The sequence below is a fragment of the Notamacropus eugenii genome, chromosome 1 (assembly GCF_028372415.1).
Source record: "Notamacropus eugenii isolate mMacEug1 chromosome 1, mMacEug1.pri_v2, whole genome shotgun sequence".
NCBI classification, from domain to species: Eukaryota; Metazoa; Chordata; class Mammalia; order Diprotodontia; family Macropodidae; genus Notamacropus; species Notamacropus eugenii.
In genome coordinates, this window is record NC_092872.1 from 525861332 (window position 1) to 525878018 (window position 16687).

The following is a 16687-nucleotide window of genomic DNA, read 5'->3' on the forward strand; positions in this document are numbered from 1 at the left end:
TAGGTTGTACATGTTCAATTATGCAAAGCATACTACCATATGAGTCATGTTGTAAAAGAAGACACAGGCCTAAAGGGAGAAAAAAACACAAAAAAATACACAAAATAAAAAATAGTATGTTTCAATCTGCATTCAGACTCCCTCAGTTCTTTCTGTAGCAGCAGATAGCATTTTCCATCATAAGTCCTTTGAAATTGTCTTAGATCATTGTATTACTGAAAATAGCTGTCATTCACAGTTAACCCTTGTCCAATGTTGTTATTACTGTGTACAATGTTCTCTTGGTTCTGTTACTTCACTTTGTATCAGTTCATTTAAGTCTTTCCAGGTTTTTCTGAAATCTACCTGCTCATCCTTTCTCATTGCAGAGTAGTATCCCATTATAACCATATACCACAACTTGTTCAGCCATCCTTCAATTATGGGTATCCTCTCAATTTCCCAATTCTTTAAGCAAGTCATTTAACCTCTTTCTGCCTCAGTTCCCTCAATTGTAAAATGATATCATCTAGCTCACAGGATAGTTTTGAGGATCAATTCTTTTTTTAATTTGTAAAATGGTTAGCATAATGCCAGACTCATATTTGGCACTTAATAATTTCTTATTCCTTCTCTCCACCCCTTCCTCTTATTCCTTTCAGAACAAAACTCGTTTGTTCTACAGAACCACGTTAATATGTTTTCTCTGCCTCTTAGTTACTTAAGACAATTCCCCCATAAAAGACAATGATGAATGAAAACTCTTTTCAAGAAGGGATCATTTCATTCTTTGTACTTGTATCCCCAGTGCCTGGCACATAGTAGGTGTTCAATAAATGCTTGTTAATTAATTGTTGATTGATAAAGCATTTTCTGATCAATATCAGACAGGAGTGATTTTTTTCTGTACTCCCCTATTACCTTATTCACACTTTTATTGTGATAATTTCCTACATTTCCTTATCTTAAAGTTATTTATGGACTAGATACTACAGAGTATACAGAGAAGTATAAGACAAGGTTCCTGCCTTTAAGAGCCTAATTGACCTAATATTTCTGGAGAATAATTTAGAGTTATTCAAGAAAAGGTAACCAATGGTTCATATCTGTTTAACCAATGATCCCATTACCAGGCTTATTGGCCTAAGGAAACAAATAAATGCCCAGGTGTATGAAAATATTCGTAGCAGCACTTTCTGTGACAACAAAAAACTGGAATGAAAATAGGAAACAATAGACTGGAGTGGATAAATAAATTGTGGCATGGGAATGAAATGGATTACCACACTATAAGAAATGGTAGATATGTATGCCCAAAGGGCTACAAAACTGTGCCTACCCTTTGATGCAGCAATACCACTACTAGGTCTATATCTCAAAAAGATCATAAAAATGGGAAAAGGACCCACATGTCCTACAAAAATATTTGTAGCAGCTCTTTTTGTGGTAGCAATGAACTGAAAACTGAGGGGATGCTCAACAACTGGGGAATGACTGAACAAGTTGGGGTATATAAATGTAATGGAATACCATTGTGCCACAAGAAATGATGAGCGGGTGGATTTCAGAAAAACCTGAAAAGACTTACATGAACTGATGCTGATCAAAGTGAACAGAACCAGGAGAACATTGTACACAGCAATAGTCACCATAATAGACTTAGCTCTTCTCAGCAATACAATGATCCAGAACAATTCCAAAAGACGCATGATGGAAAATGCTAACCACATCCAGAAAAGGAACTATGGAATCTGAAGGCTGATCACAGCATATTTTTTTTTGTTTTTTCTTTCTCATAATTATTCCTTTTTGTTCTGATTCTTCCTTCACAACATGACTAATGTGGAAATAGGGGCAGCTAGGTGGTACAGTGGATAGAGCACCAGTACAGGAATCAGGAGGACCTGAGTTCAAATTTCACCTCAAACACTTGACACTCACTAGCTGAGTGACCTTGGGCAAGTCCTTAACCCCAAGTGCCTCATCCTGGGTCATCTCTATCCTGATGAATATTTGGTCACTAGATTCAGATGGCTCTGGAGGGAAAGTGAGGCTGGTGAGCTGCACAGCCCTCCCTTACTCAAAACAAAGTCAAGTGCAAGTCATATCATTATTTCTCTGATGGCAAGGTCTTCTTCAGCAATGAAGGATGAACACAGTGTGGAAATATATTTAACATGATTACACGTGTATAATCTATATCATTTTACTTGTATTGGGAAGGGGGAAGGGAGAAAAATTTGGAACTCAAAATCTTACAAAAATGAATGCTAAAAACTATCTTTACATGTAATTGAAAAAAATACTATTAAGTACAAAAAACATAGATATGAAGAATTCAAAGAAACATGGGGAAACTGTAGGATATGATTGATCTAGAAAAGAAAAGACTTAGAGGTCACAATTACCTAAGTGACCTTCAACAAGTGACTTATCCACTCTGAGCCTCAGTTTTCTCATCTGTGAAATGAAAGTTTGGTCTGAATGACCACCAAGGTCCAAGATCCCAAGATTTGCATGTACTAATACAGAGTAAATAAAACAGAACCAAGAAAATAGTCAGCTATGGAGAGACTCTGAAAACCTAGCTGAGAAACTAGTCCAGCAGAGATGCTACAATGAAGGGAATCTTCATAACTATTCTGTTAAGAGAGAAATTATTTCCAGGATCTATAATCACAGGAGTTGTGAATTGCCTTTGACACATGTTTCACCTACATATGTCACATGTGTATACTATATTCATCCCTCACTACCACTACATGCTAAATTTAAGCCCATTCTTCCCAGAAATGCTGTATGTTTTTTATGGAAGACTTTGCCACAGGTTTTAGCAAAATGTTTTTGTAGTTACTATTTTTTATTATGGGGGTTCATCATGTGTTAGGAGTACAACCTCAGAGGGTTACTCCTCGAACTCAAGATAGCAATTGCCCACAGGTGATCTTTTCAAGGATCATTCAAGTCAGAAATGAAACAGGATCAATCACACTAAAGCCCAAAGGAAAAGTTGTTAGAAAATGAAACAATAATAAGAAATGACAAACTATATATTGCTGCAAAATCAGCTAATCTTCAGAAAATAAGCAAGACCTCAGAGGGATCTGACAGCTGAAGGAGTTGTTAAGAACATCAAGAAGACCAGTCAAAAAACACCAACTAACCATTGTTATGAAAGAAAACATGTGTGTGATAAAGTAAGTCAATACAAAGACTGGAGTACTGACAACTGGAAAAAAGATGATCAAAATCACTTTTTCATTCAAGGCTATACCAAGCCATGTCAGAAATTTAAGTGCACCTGTAAGATTTATGCTTCTTCAGTATGCCACAAAATAAGTACCCTAAAAAGTGTTTTGAGAATTATATTTCCAATGGGTGTAGACGTTTTGTTTCCATTAAAGTAATGATGAACTCTGAAAAATATGTTGAAATATTGAAATTGAATTTGAATTAAATTCTCAAAAGAAGGTGGAAGATACGATATGACCTTGTAACATACCACATATCATGAAAGGTTAAGAAATTTATTCAAAAAATTGGAGATGAATATGCCCCAGTGGTCTGAGAAAACACCTGATTTGAATCCCATTTAAAGCCTATGGACAAGCAACGGAGAAACTATCTTTCAGATCTATGAATAAGGGAAGAGTTCATGACTAAACAAGTGATAGAGAGGATCACACAAGATAAAATAGACTATTTTGATGATATAAAAAAATTTAACAAATAAATCTAGAATTAGATTAGAATTAGAAAAGGATTAGAATTAGAAAATTAGAATTAGAAAAGAAACAGGTAACTAAGAAAAAACCTTTGCAACAAGTTTCTCTGGTAAAGGTATATCCAACATCCTTCAAATTTATAAGACAATGGGCCTTTCTTCAATAAAGAAATGATGAAAGGATATGAAGAGGTAGCTGTTTTCACCTCACATTCATCAGATTGACAAAGATGACAAAAAAGGAAAATATTGGAGAGGCTGTGGAAAACTGGTACACTGCTCTACCACTGGTGAAACTATGCACTGATCTAGCTGTTATATAAAGCAACTTGGAATTATGCCCCCAAAGTTATTAAAGTGTGCAACTAAATTGTTATTAATTCTTTGACCCAGTCTACCACTGCAAGGCATATACCCTTAAAGAAATCAAAGAAAGAAGAAAAGGATCTATCTTCACACAGACACACACACACACACACACACACACAGACACACACACACACAACTTATAGCAACTATTTTAGTGGTAACCAAACATTGGAAACTAAGGAAGTGTCCTTATAATGAGGAATGACTAGGCAAGTTGTGGTATATAAATGTAATGGAATATTATTGTGTCAAAAGAAATGATTAAATGGACAATTCTGAACTGGAAGACCTCTCTGAACCAATGCAGAGTGAAGTGTGGGAAACTAGGAGATTAATTTATAAAATGATAATAACACTATAGAGAAAAACAATACAACGATAAATCTTGAGTACCAAAGAATGAAAATGAAACAGTCCGTTAGCCTCCTGACAGACATGATAAAAAAAATACATTTTCAGACATGGGTAATGTGACGATTTATTTTGCCAGACTATGTAGCTATGTATCAAGGTCTTTATTTGTTATTTCAAATTTTTGATCATTGAGGAAAGAAAAAAAAATTGTGGTAAGGACAGATTAATTTTTTTTTTGAAAAAAGAATAAAATGAAAACCTATGGACACTTGATCTCTCTCTGGTTACGTTCAAGTGAAGAGGTTGAACTGCTGTGGACCTCAGCATAAGAGAATAGCCTTGAATCTTCTCTCTCCCAGAATCACCAGGAAGCCACAGGCATATGGTCCTGCCTTTGTTTCTGTCTCTGTCACTCTGTCATATTATTTCTTCCACTTAAGGAAAGGAGTATCAGAGATGGCTACGACCATGTAAACTTTGAAAGTTTGGAAGAGTGAGCTGTCAGATACCCAGGAATTGGAGTTCATACCAAAGTTTCTGGAAAATGAGTTGAGTAAGAAGTGCCAAGGATTTGTCAATAATTAAGGTATTCAACAACCAAGACTGTTTTCCACAAGCAAGGGAATAAGTGTAGCTATCATCTATGCGGTATTTGGAAATGAACTTGATGGGTAGTGAAAGCTTTGTAGCAACCTCTTTATGTTTGAACCTACTTTCCTCAAGGACTAAAGAGAGAGTGTACCCCTGGTTGGAGAGTTCTTCTATTTTGTACTTCTGTTTTACATGCCATATTTTCTCTTTTCTTTCTTTCTTTTTTTTGCAAGGCAATCAGAGTTAAGTGACTTGCCCAGGGTCACACAGCTAATAAGAGCCAAGTGTCAGACCAGATTTGAATTCAGGTCCTTCTAACTCCTGACTCCAGGGCCAGTGCTCTATCCACTGTGCCACTAGTTGCCCTTTTTTGCTATATTTTCTCAGTAAATATGCCTTTGCAAAGGCTTTAAAAAAAGAAAAATGGAAACCTTCATTGAAGGGCAAATTTGGGAAAAAATAGATTATTTGTAAAAATTACTCAATTGTCACCATGATAAAAGTAGGATTTAAAAATGAAGAATTAAAGAATAGATGTCAAAATGTTGTGAATTGAATGCTAAACCATACAAAACAAGAAACTGAATCAAAAGGATGATATTGAATATTAAAAGTATTTTAATGTTAAAAGTTGCAAGGTTTATTGTATGTCAATAAACTTAATTATTTTTTGTCCCAGTTTATTTGCAAACCACTAGTGACACACTGCCTTTCCCTAACCTCAAGGAAGGCAGTACATGAACTGATATGGGTTATTTAACATTACTGCAGTGACCCATGGTGTACACAGAAATGTCACACACCATCTGTAAATGTCACAACATAATAAGTAAAGTAAATTGAAAACAACATTAAAAGGCTGCTAAACTTATACTAAATGACAGTACCAGTATCAGTTCCAGAACACAGATGCTTTCTCCCTTCCTAGTTGAGAGGTGGAAGGGCTATGAGCCCAGAACATTGTGTACTCTGTCAGACACAATCATAGCATCATGGTTTTGCTTTATTGTTTTTCTTCACCATAAAGGGAGGGGAGGGAAAAGGAAAAGACATACAACTGTGAGAAAGTAACTGTGGCATTTTTTAAAAAATCAACTAAATATTAGCAATTAAAACAAAAACTTTTAAAGTGATGAGACAGAGAGACAGATTTTAAATCTGATGAGACAGAAAGACAGAGTGCTTACAGTTGAATTAGGTAGACTAAGTTATTCAGAAAATTAATATTTTGCTCTAAATGTCAAATATGGCAAAAAAGATAATAAAGTATCTTAATAACTGAACATTATCTATCATTTTTTAATTTTTCATTTAATTTTTCATTTGTTGAATAAAACAAGTACTTTCATAACATAATAGAATAAAAAAATGATAAATGCACATGAAACTGCAAATGTTATGTACAACTTGGTATTCCTTTTAAATGTATGTTATCATGTATATTTCTTTTTTTTCCCTTTTTTCTTCCCTTCCCCCCGACCCTAAAGATGGCTACCATTAGACACAAATACGTATACATGTAAAATCATTCTACACATACTTCTATTTATCAGTTCTTTCTCTGGAAGTAGATGGCATTTTCTTTCATATGTCCTTTGTAGTTAATTTGATAGCTAGGTGGTGCAGTGGATAGAGCACCAGTGCAGGAGTCAGGAGGACCTGAGTTCAAATCTCACCTCAGACACTTGACACTCACTAGCTGTGTGACCTTAGGCAAGTCACTTAATCTCAATTGCCTCATCCTGGGTCACCTCCAGTCATCCTGATGAATATCTGGTCACTGGATCCAGATGGCTCTGGAGGAGAAGTGAGGCTGGTGACCTGCAGAGCCCTCACTCACTCAAAACAAGGTCAAGTGCAAGTCATGTCATCATTTCTCTGATGGCATGATCTTCTTTGGCAACGATGGACAAACACACACATGGGATATTTATAACAGACAAAATCACTTATTCACTCAAAGTCATTCTTAAAACAACATTGCTGTTGATGTATACAATATTCTCTTGGTTCTGCTCATTTTACCCTTCATTATTTCATGCAACTCTATCCATGTTTTTCTAAGATCATTGAGCTCATCATTTCTTATAGCACAGCAGTATTCCATCACAATCATACACCACAATGTGTTTGGCCATTCCCCAGTTAATGGACATCCTCTTAATTTCTAGTTCTTTGTCACCACAAGAGAGCTGCTATAAATATTTTAGAACATATAGGTTCTTATTCGTTTTTCCTAACAATCTTTGGAAATAGACCTAGTAGTGATATTTCTGAATCAAATGGTATAAGTAGTTTTATAATTCTTTGGGTAGAATTCCAATTTGCTCTCCAGAATGGTTGGACTGGTTCACAATGAATTAGTAACTCAGTTTTCCATATCCCTTCCAACATTTGTCACTTGCCCTTTCAATCCTTTTAGCCAGTCTAGTAGGTACAAAATGATATCTCAAGGTTGTTTAAATTTTCATTTCCCTAATCAATAAGGATTTAGAGTATTTTTTCATATGACTATAAATTATTTTGATTTTTTTAATCTAAAAACTGTCTATATCCTTTGACCATTTCTCATTTAGGGAACGACTCATTCTATCATTTTAAAAAATTTCACTGTCTTTAATGTAAAAATCCATATTTTAATACCAACATTTCTCTTCTCATGCCATCTATATAGCTGTGAATAAAAGAATACATAATAGCTTTTGAAGATCCAAAATAACAGATGACCACAAGGGTAACGAGAAGCACGGTGGTTACACATAGGCTATAGCATGTCAAAAATAATGTTTGGCAATCAATAGTTGTTTTAAAGAAAGATATGAAAAGGGATAGGGACTGAATTTATGATTTTTGATGATGCAGTGAACTCCCAGATAAGGAAACCCCTCTAACAATGCAGGTTGCATCTTCTTTGTAACCAATAGTCCTAGAAAATGTGGTTAGAATGCTGAGAGCTAAGTGTCTCCCTAGGGTCACAAAGATCTTGCTGGTTCTTGATTGAAAAGGATATTGGTTCAAAAATGTAGTAAGAGTGAGGGATAACAGATGGACAGCCCAATGAACTGGTTCCCACAAAATATTAGAAGACCTAAATGAAAATTTGCCTCTACTATGTTGGGTAGATCATTCTTAGAGGATTTATAAGAAGATATGAACAAGATTCACATGGAGTAGGAAGGCATGGTCATATTTTAATCTACATTATTGGATCCATTAAAATAATCAACCTGAAAACACGTTTCCAGAAAAATAATGAAACTTTTTTTCAACCAGTTGATAAATAATCATCAATCTGATCAGCTACTCTCCTTGTTCCATTCCAAGTTTTCCTGATTGGTATCTCACAATTGTGACCCATTGTCCTGTTTTTTCTACTCATCTGACTAGGCAGGGATGTCTCAACAACTTGTAAAGTAGCCAGAAATTCTGCTTTCACTCAGCTGAAGTAGAGTGGACTTGGCGCCACTAGTGGAATATTCAAGAATGTTGATGTGTTCAGTGGAAACGGGGAGGCTGATATTTGGGGATTCTGTCCACTAGGTGTTCATCGACTCCATAAGAGTTCAATGGAAGTCAGCATCGAATCGTGGATTCCTAAAATTTGGACCTGTTAGCTGAATGGACATGTCATCAACTGATAGGCTCAGGTCAGCAAAAAGATATTTGTGACTATCTAGCCTCTTCATCTGAGCAACTGAGAGTCATGGGGGTAAGAGCTGATGGGTGCAAGTTGGCAAAAGGGTCTTATTTTCATGGTCAACAGCAACTTTCAGGCAAGAGATTTACCCTGATGACTATAGACTGACCAGGAGCAAAGACAGAACTAAGGTGGGTTCGAGGACTATTCCCACAGAAGGCACTTAATATAGACTTAGTGACTGATTTGTTGATTTTTGTGTGAAAAATTTTGACTGGTGCCTCTTACGCAAATCCACCCCTAGTTTACCAAACTGCATTGTGGTACTTTTTTAGATATCCTTTTAAAAACTCCTTTGTTCCCACAGCATACCTTAAAGGATCCCCAACACTTCAGAACAGTGCCTGACACACAGAATGTGCTTAAGACATGTTTATTGATTGGTTGATTACATCTGGGAGGAAGAGGAGGAAAAGGAGGAAAAAAGCAATGTAAACCTGATTTTAACTTTCTGCTCCATGTACACGCTGGAAGATTCTGGAGTGCAGTTCACAGTAGTTGTGTCAATGAGAGGAGGTGGCAATAAACAGGAGTAGTACAAGGAACACCACAGCCAGAGAACCGAAGATTTTACTTCCAACAGTTACTTGTCATCGTCATCGGTCAGGTGCCTCTGCAGTAAAGCAGCAAAGTTATCATTACCTTCTTGCATGCAGCCTGTCCCAAATGCCAGTGTCAATACTGGGACTTGCCCTGTACTACCACATCCTCCCTATTCCTTTGCCCACCGGTTAGAACATCTACCTCCCTAGGGAACTCTCTAGAGGGAAAGAGGATACCAAATCTGTGCTTCTCTAGAGGCCTCTGTTGAGAGGCTGCCCATTTCTTTCATGGAGGGGCTGGATAAGAAATCTCCCTTATTTTTATCTAGGAATTCAGGACAAGGAGATTCCCTTCCTTCTAAATAAGTAAAAGGCAGATGTAATATTACCTCTTTCAAATCTTTAGAAAGCAAAGCATTTCTCAACAATAACATAACTTGGTCTCACCAGACTCTTTTATGAAGGAACTGTCTGAACCATCCTGGGGGAAAGTATTACTGCTAACTTTCTGGAAGGAGTAGCTTACACTACCTATCTCTATTTACTTTTCACCAACTAGCTCCCTGAAATCTGATTTTGATTTCCACCACTCTATCGAAATAATCTTTCCAAGGCCACTGTTTACTTTGTTTTCCATAAATCCAATGGTCTTTAGTTTGTCCTTATAATAATAACTTTTAAAATACTTTGTTTTTTTTTAAAATAAATGTCACTATCTTATATGTTTATATCACTTACAGCTACCAAACTATCTTTCCCTCCTTTCCTTCCAAGAGTACCATCCCTTATAACAAAGAATAAAAAAGGGGAAAAAACAGTTCATCAAAACTCAGCAAACCTTGAAAAAATGGTTTAAGCATTTAAGCATTAATAATCCCATTTTATGAATATGAAAATTGATATTCAAAAAAGTTATGACTCATGCATGGTCACACAGCTAGTAAGTATTGGAACCGAGAATATAACTTATGTCTTCTGACTCCAACACTAATACTCTTTCCATAACTAGATCATCCTCTTTCATCTTTATTGGCCTCTACACTGAGTCTAACAGTCTTTCTGAATCCATCTCTCTTAATTCTCTCTGAAAGAGAATTCATTAATTCCTTTAATTCCCTCACTTCCATGGTTCTCTTCCTACATCATCTGACTGCTCCTTTGAATTTTTTTTGCTTGTTCCTCCTTTTCCTGCAAATTATTAACATGGCATTTTCAAAGGTTCTGTCCTTGGTCCTCTTTTCTTTTGGAAGTTACTAATAATTAGTCAATGGGGGGGTCTCCTTTAGTGACCTCATGCTCTCACACGATTCTCATGATCATCTCCTAAGTGTATTCACTATACAAATGTCCACCCAAAACCAGCGTTGTAGCATGGTGCCCTTCTCCCACCCACTGTCAGTGATGTCTGTGTACCAGATCATTATGACCTCAGGTCTCCCTGATCCTTTATTTCTCAAAGTGCAAAAATGAATGTTTAAATATGTGTTCTACAAATATATGTATATAGCAAAGTGAAAAAAAAATTCAGCCAAAAGAAAATGTCTGTCACCCTCACTATGGTACATCACTCACTTTGAATGAATCCACACAGACTCCCCAGTGACATATTATTAGGGCTTTCCATTTCCTCTTCCTCAAATTGGAATACCTCCAATTTGACATGTATTATGTTCATGTGGTTGCTGGAGGATGGTTTGGACCAATATGACAGTATGAGCAGGATCTAGGGAGTCAATAAGGGCATCATTGAGATGAACAGCTACCTCCTGATCCAGCAGGTCTCAAACTTCAAAATCAGGAATCTCTGAAAGGCTACCAGAGCATCAGTCCACAGGGACTTTGTCAGTAATCTATTCAAATTATGTTACTGCTGTTGGTCTGAATGGCTTCTCACACTTATACAATGCTTAGCTCCCCTTCTGCTGTTAATTAAGTGTTGATTTTCACCTATAGAACCATGTTTGCTTCCTTTCAGGTTACTCTCTTATGATTGAGAAAAGAGTTCCACTAGTGACTCTTCCTCAACAGCACCCCATCCTTTGTCAATGGCATTTTCTATTTGGCAACCCTATGCCAGATTTTGGGAGCATTGGAACCCCAACAGCGACTATATAGGCAACAAAAGGCTTATGTATTTTTATATGTAGTCTTTGGTAACTGTTTCTCTTTTACCCAGGAATCCTGAGGGTCTTTCCCTCCCAATTTGATTTTTTTGTTATTTTTTTCTTTATTAAAAGGGGTCATCCCATGAGTAACTACTTAAAGTGGCCTATTCATGAAATGCGTGTATCTCACTCAAAGTGAGAATGTGGTAAGACCTTAGCCTAAAATGACCACCATCCCACATTGCATCCTGGGCCATCTCCAGTTGTCCTGATGAATATCAGCCCAGTGGACCCAGATGGCTCAGGAGGAGAAGTGAGGCTGGTGCCCTTGCACAGCCCTCCCTCACTCAAATCAAAGTCAAGTGCAAGTCATATCATCTTCTTGATGGCATGGTCCTCTTCAGGAACAAAGGACAAACACAGCAACAACAAGCATTAGCAAATAAGAAATCTCTACTGGCACATTCCCTGATTCAACCTCCAATACCTGAAAAAGCCTATGAGCTCCCTTCATATTGCTAATGCAGTCAGACCTTACAATGGTCTGCACGTTGGACAGAACCATTCATGCAGACCGCCTTCCAATCATTGCCCCCTTTATACCTAGACCAAATTGTGTGCCCCCTTGAGGTTAATTATCTTGTAATTTCTTCCATCTATAGCTTGCTTGTACTCAGTTTTTTGCATGTTTTTCTTCCTCATTAGCTCTTTGAGAAAGTCAGGGCTGCCTTTGACCTTTCTTTGTATCTCCAGTGATTGGCACCATGCCTGGCACACTGTAGTAGGCACTTACTGTCTACCGACTAGCTGACTGACTAAGAAGGGAAGAGAACAGGCCATATGTGGGCTGAGCATCTTGAAATGTTTTCCCCCTCTTAGATGGGTGGCAGTGCAGTGTGCAGGTTTCCTGACCTGTATGGATATGGCTGCCCAGGGAGCATTATTACTGGGTTATTGAAGGGGCAGAGTCAAAGCCAGCAAGCTCAGGAAAGCCCTGGAGGCCCCCACTGCTTGTACCTACACTACCTGAGAGCCTGGAATTTGATGCAAGAGTCAGAAAAATGTGGCGTATTGACCAGAAGGTGAAAAGCAGTCAAGGGGAGAGACTGAAGAGGCAGAACAAGACATTTAGTTTTTAGACACGGCCAGTATTAGAATTTGTTTTGTTTAACTACGCATATTTGTTACAAAAATATTGTCTTTCTTTTTTAAATTTAGGTGGACGGGAATGATAGAGAGAAGAGAGCTAGAGCTAGGGTTGGTGGTGGGGGCGGGGGGGGGGGGAGAGAGAAGATAAAAGAAGGCAAATAAAGCATTTTCAAGTGGACAGAAGAGAACAGAAAAAAGACCAGAAAGAATCACAAACAGGACAGCCTTTAACATTATGTGTCACATTTCTTATATACTTAGAAAGAAATGCAAGCTGAACATGATGGAAATTTGCTGTTTCACACGCAGTCCTCTTTTTCTGTTCTAATGTGTATAGAAAAATGATGATTTTAGATTGTTAAGTTCAGAATTTTTAAAAAGAAATTTAGTCCCATATTTGTCCAGCAGTCATGAAGGGTCAGACATGACCAAAACAACTGAACGGCAATCTATCTACCTATATGTATATATGTGTGTATGTATATGTATATGAAACTTTCATATATATCTACATATATGAAACTCATATGCATACATGTATTTGTGCATATGTGAGAGCTTATTGAGAGCAGGGACTGCCAGACTTTTCTATCTGTATCCCCAGCTATTAGCTTGCCACATAGTACGAACTGAGTAATTGCTTTCTTACCCATTCACTCACTCTTAGTAGGTAGACCAGGAGAGCAATGAGGGGGAGGGCCCACACATCTGACCATGACCAAAACGAGGACATAAGTCAAATACAGAATCATAGAAAAAATCTCAGAGGCTACTTAGAACAACCCATACCTTAAAAAAAAATGTCTCTACAACACATCTGCCAAGTGATTATCCAACCTTTTCTTGAAGACCTCTGGAGAGGAACTCATTACCTCTAAGGCAATCAATTCTGACTTTGAATAGCTTTAATTTTTAGAAAACTTTTCTTTATTTGAAATTTTGAGTGAAATTAATATCATACTATTATATTAATAACTAATCATTAATTTGTGATCCACTCTTTTTCCTTCTATTTCCTGTAAAGGCCCAACTCCTGTTAAGTCTCTGAAGGGCATGGCTGGTGGATGAGATTGTTCCTAGCCCTCAAGAAACATGCTTGTTAATTTGGAATGGGACCCCACCCAACTAGAAACCTATTTTCAGCTTAGAGTATAAATAGAACCCGGTCTGGGGAGTCGTTACTCAGGGGCTTCTTGATCTTCTCCATTAGAGTTTAGGGCAGGGATAGGGAACCTGTGGCCTTAAGGCCTTAAGTGTGGCCTTTTGAAAGAATCCAAAGGATGGACAGTGATCAAATTGATCTGAAGACTTTTAGGCTACCTCCTTATTATTAGATCCCCCAGTCAAGGTTGATTTTCACTTTTCAGGGGAATCCCCCTTCAGAAGGGATTTATGGCATTTCAGGGTCTCCCTTAGTGTCTTTGGCTACCAAGAGAAAGCACTAGCCATCAATTTATTGGCTGTAGGCTAGCCTAATTAATAAATTGATTATTAATTGCCCAGAAACTGTTTCTCTGGGTTTTCCTTCATTTCAGTTTGAATTTTCTTCTCAACAGCTTCCACATATTGCTTCTAGATCTAACCTCCAGGATCAAACAGAATAATTCTAATCCTTTTTCATAACTGCCCTGAAAGCAGCCTCCATGACCCCCTGAACTTTTTTGTTTTGATGCTCAACATCTCAGTTCCTTCAACTGAGCCTTTCATTCTAGTAGTTCTCTGTATGTTCTCCAGCTTATCATTAGATTGTAAACCTTTCAAGGGCAGGGATTGTCTTTTGCCTCTTTAAGTATTCCCTGATAGTGCCTGGCCTATCCTAAATGCTTAAGAAATGTTTATTGAAAAGAATTATCAATTTCCTTCCTAAAATGTGATGCCCCAAACTGAACACAAAATTCCAGATGTGGTCTAATTAGGGCAGAGTATATCAGATAAGTGTGGACAGGTAAATACCCACATCCACCCATACTAACTCACTGCGGATAGATGTGTCCATGGGCTCCAAAACTTGATTCACCTGAACAGGAGTATTCCTTGCCAAGGTTTGAAAAAAGATGACATATTCTGTAAAAGTCCCAAGCCCCCACAGGAATCAAACAATCATTCAAGTTTCTCAACAGTTTGGGCTCTCAGGAGTGTAAGTATCCGTGAACTCCTGAAGAAATATTTCTGTCATCACTAGAAGATTATTTCCACAGAAGAAGGGAATAGACCAGTAAGCAGCCTCCCTGACAGATGGGACAACCCAGAGTCTACCTTGGCCTCCATATGGATACACTCGAGGTGGGTATTCACCAGCAGATTGAACTAGGCTGGGAGACCTTCCATCTACCTAGCAAAAGAGTGAGACTAATAGGAGATGCTATTAAAGTCAGAACCACCAATTTCAAGTTCTACCTGAGCCAGAAGATTGTTGCCTCTCAGAGATGACAATGTATCTTCAAGTATTATTAGTTAGGTCCTTAGAGACCCCAAACAACAACCAGTTCGGTTCCATGGTCTTCGGTGACTTCCTGTTTGGGGAAAGGGAAGGAGAAGTAAACAAACATTTATTAAGTACCTTCTATGATCCAGGAAAAATATCATTCTCATTTGATTCTCACAACAACCCTGGGAGGTAGGTGCTATTATAAGCCCCATTTTACTGTTGAGAAAAATGAGATAAGCAGAGGTTAAGTGACTTTTCCAGAGTCCAAAAGCTAATAAGTATCTAAGGCTGGAATTTAACTCAAGTCTTCCTGACTCCAGCCCCAGCACTCTCCCCACTGTGCCACCTTGTTTGAAGTGTGGCAAGTGGCCCTGCCACTGTCAGGCAGACTGCTTTTAGAGTAGTCAACATTAACATATCCCCGAACCAAGGCAGGTGAGTGGTATAACAAACATCTGGGCAGGGACAAGAGTATTGGCTCTGGAATCTGAGGAACTGAGTTCAAATTTCAATCCTGACACTTGCCTCCTGTGTAACCTTGGACAAATCTCTTCATCTTCAAGGGTCTCTGTTTCCTCAGTTGTAAAATAAGAAGGTTAGACTAGGTGGCTTCTGAGGCCTCTTCTAACTCTTGGTCTATGACCCTATCCTCTGTGCTTAGGAGTAGAGGAGCTGAGATCCCTAGCAGGAAGTGAGCATAAAGGAAAAAGCCAAGCCAGGTGGATTCCAAGAATTCAACAGAGTAGAGCTACCTGAGACTGAAATGAACAGGAAAATCATCAGTTGATTCAGATTTAGCCTGGGGGGGAGAAGGAGGGAGAATCTGGTAGAAAGGTAGGGGGATGGAACCAGACTATATTAAGAGACAAAATGCAAAGATTGGCAAGCCACTCGTTTTTGACTGCAGTTGATAGAGTGCTGAGCCCAAGACTCAAGAAGCCTTGAGTTCAAATCCAGCCTTAGACATTTACTAACTGACCTGAGAAAGTCACTTAACCTCGGTCTACCTCAGTTTCCTCAACTGTAAAAAGGGCATCATAATAGCACCTACCTCCCAGGGTTGTTGTGAAAACCAAATGATATTTTAAAGTGCTTAGCACTTTAACAGCAGAACACCTGTCACACAGTAGGTGCTTACTAAATGCTTGTTCCCTCCCTCCTCAAAGCCTCAGGCTTTTTGAGTAGGGTGCTGGTGCTCTTTCCCCATCAGCATGACCAGGACCTCTATGTACCCACCTGACTCAAGCAGGCCTGTGATGTTGGCCCTCAGTGGATCGTTGAACAGCCACATTGACCATGGAACTGTGTAGAACTCTTACCCACGGGTGTCACCTTGTTTGAGGAAAATCTTTGTCTACGTTTTTCTCTCCCTCATCAAATACTTCAAAACAAACAGACATAAAAATCTTGTGTTCTATCAACTTCCCTGTGATTTTATGGGACTAAAAAGATAGGACTTGTTATAGAAGATCATTTCAAAAAGCTGCTTGATCCCTTTGATCACAGCATTCAATACTTTGGTTAGAAATGGATGTGCACAGTGTCTGAGCAAAGAGCAGAATCATAACCTTAGACATAAATAAGCAATCAGCTTGCAAGGATTTGTGAGAGGCAGAAAAGGGCGTCATCATCATTGAGACCGTTAGCCTTTACATATGGCTACTTAAGGTTTGCAAAGCACTTTACAGATATTATCATGTTTGATCCTCACCACAACCCTAGGAGGCAGGTGATATTATTGTCTTCATT

At 38.1% G+C, this 16687-nt stretch overlaps 1 long non-coding RNA gene across 1 annotated transcript; it reads right to left on the reverse strand.

Moving 5' to 3' along the window:
- Positions 1-9074: 9074 nt before the first annotated feature.
- Positions 9075-15023, reverse strand: LOC140520152 (uncharacterized). Its single transcript, XR_011972414.1, has 2 exons — positions 14908-15023; positions 9075-9327 (listed from the first exon to the last, which is right to left on the reverse strand). It is a non-coding gene; the product is annotated as an uncharacterized lncRNA (long non-coding RNA).
- Positions 15024-16687: the final 1664 nt, after the last annotated feature.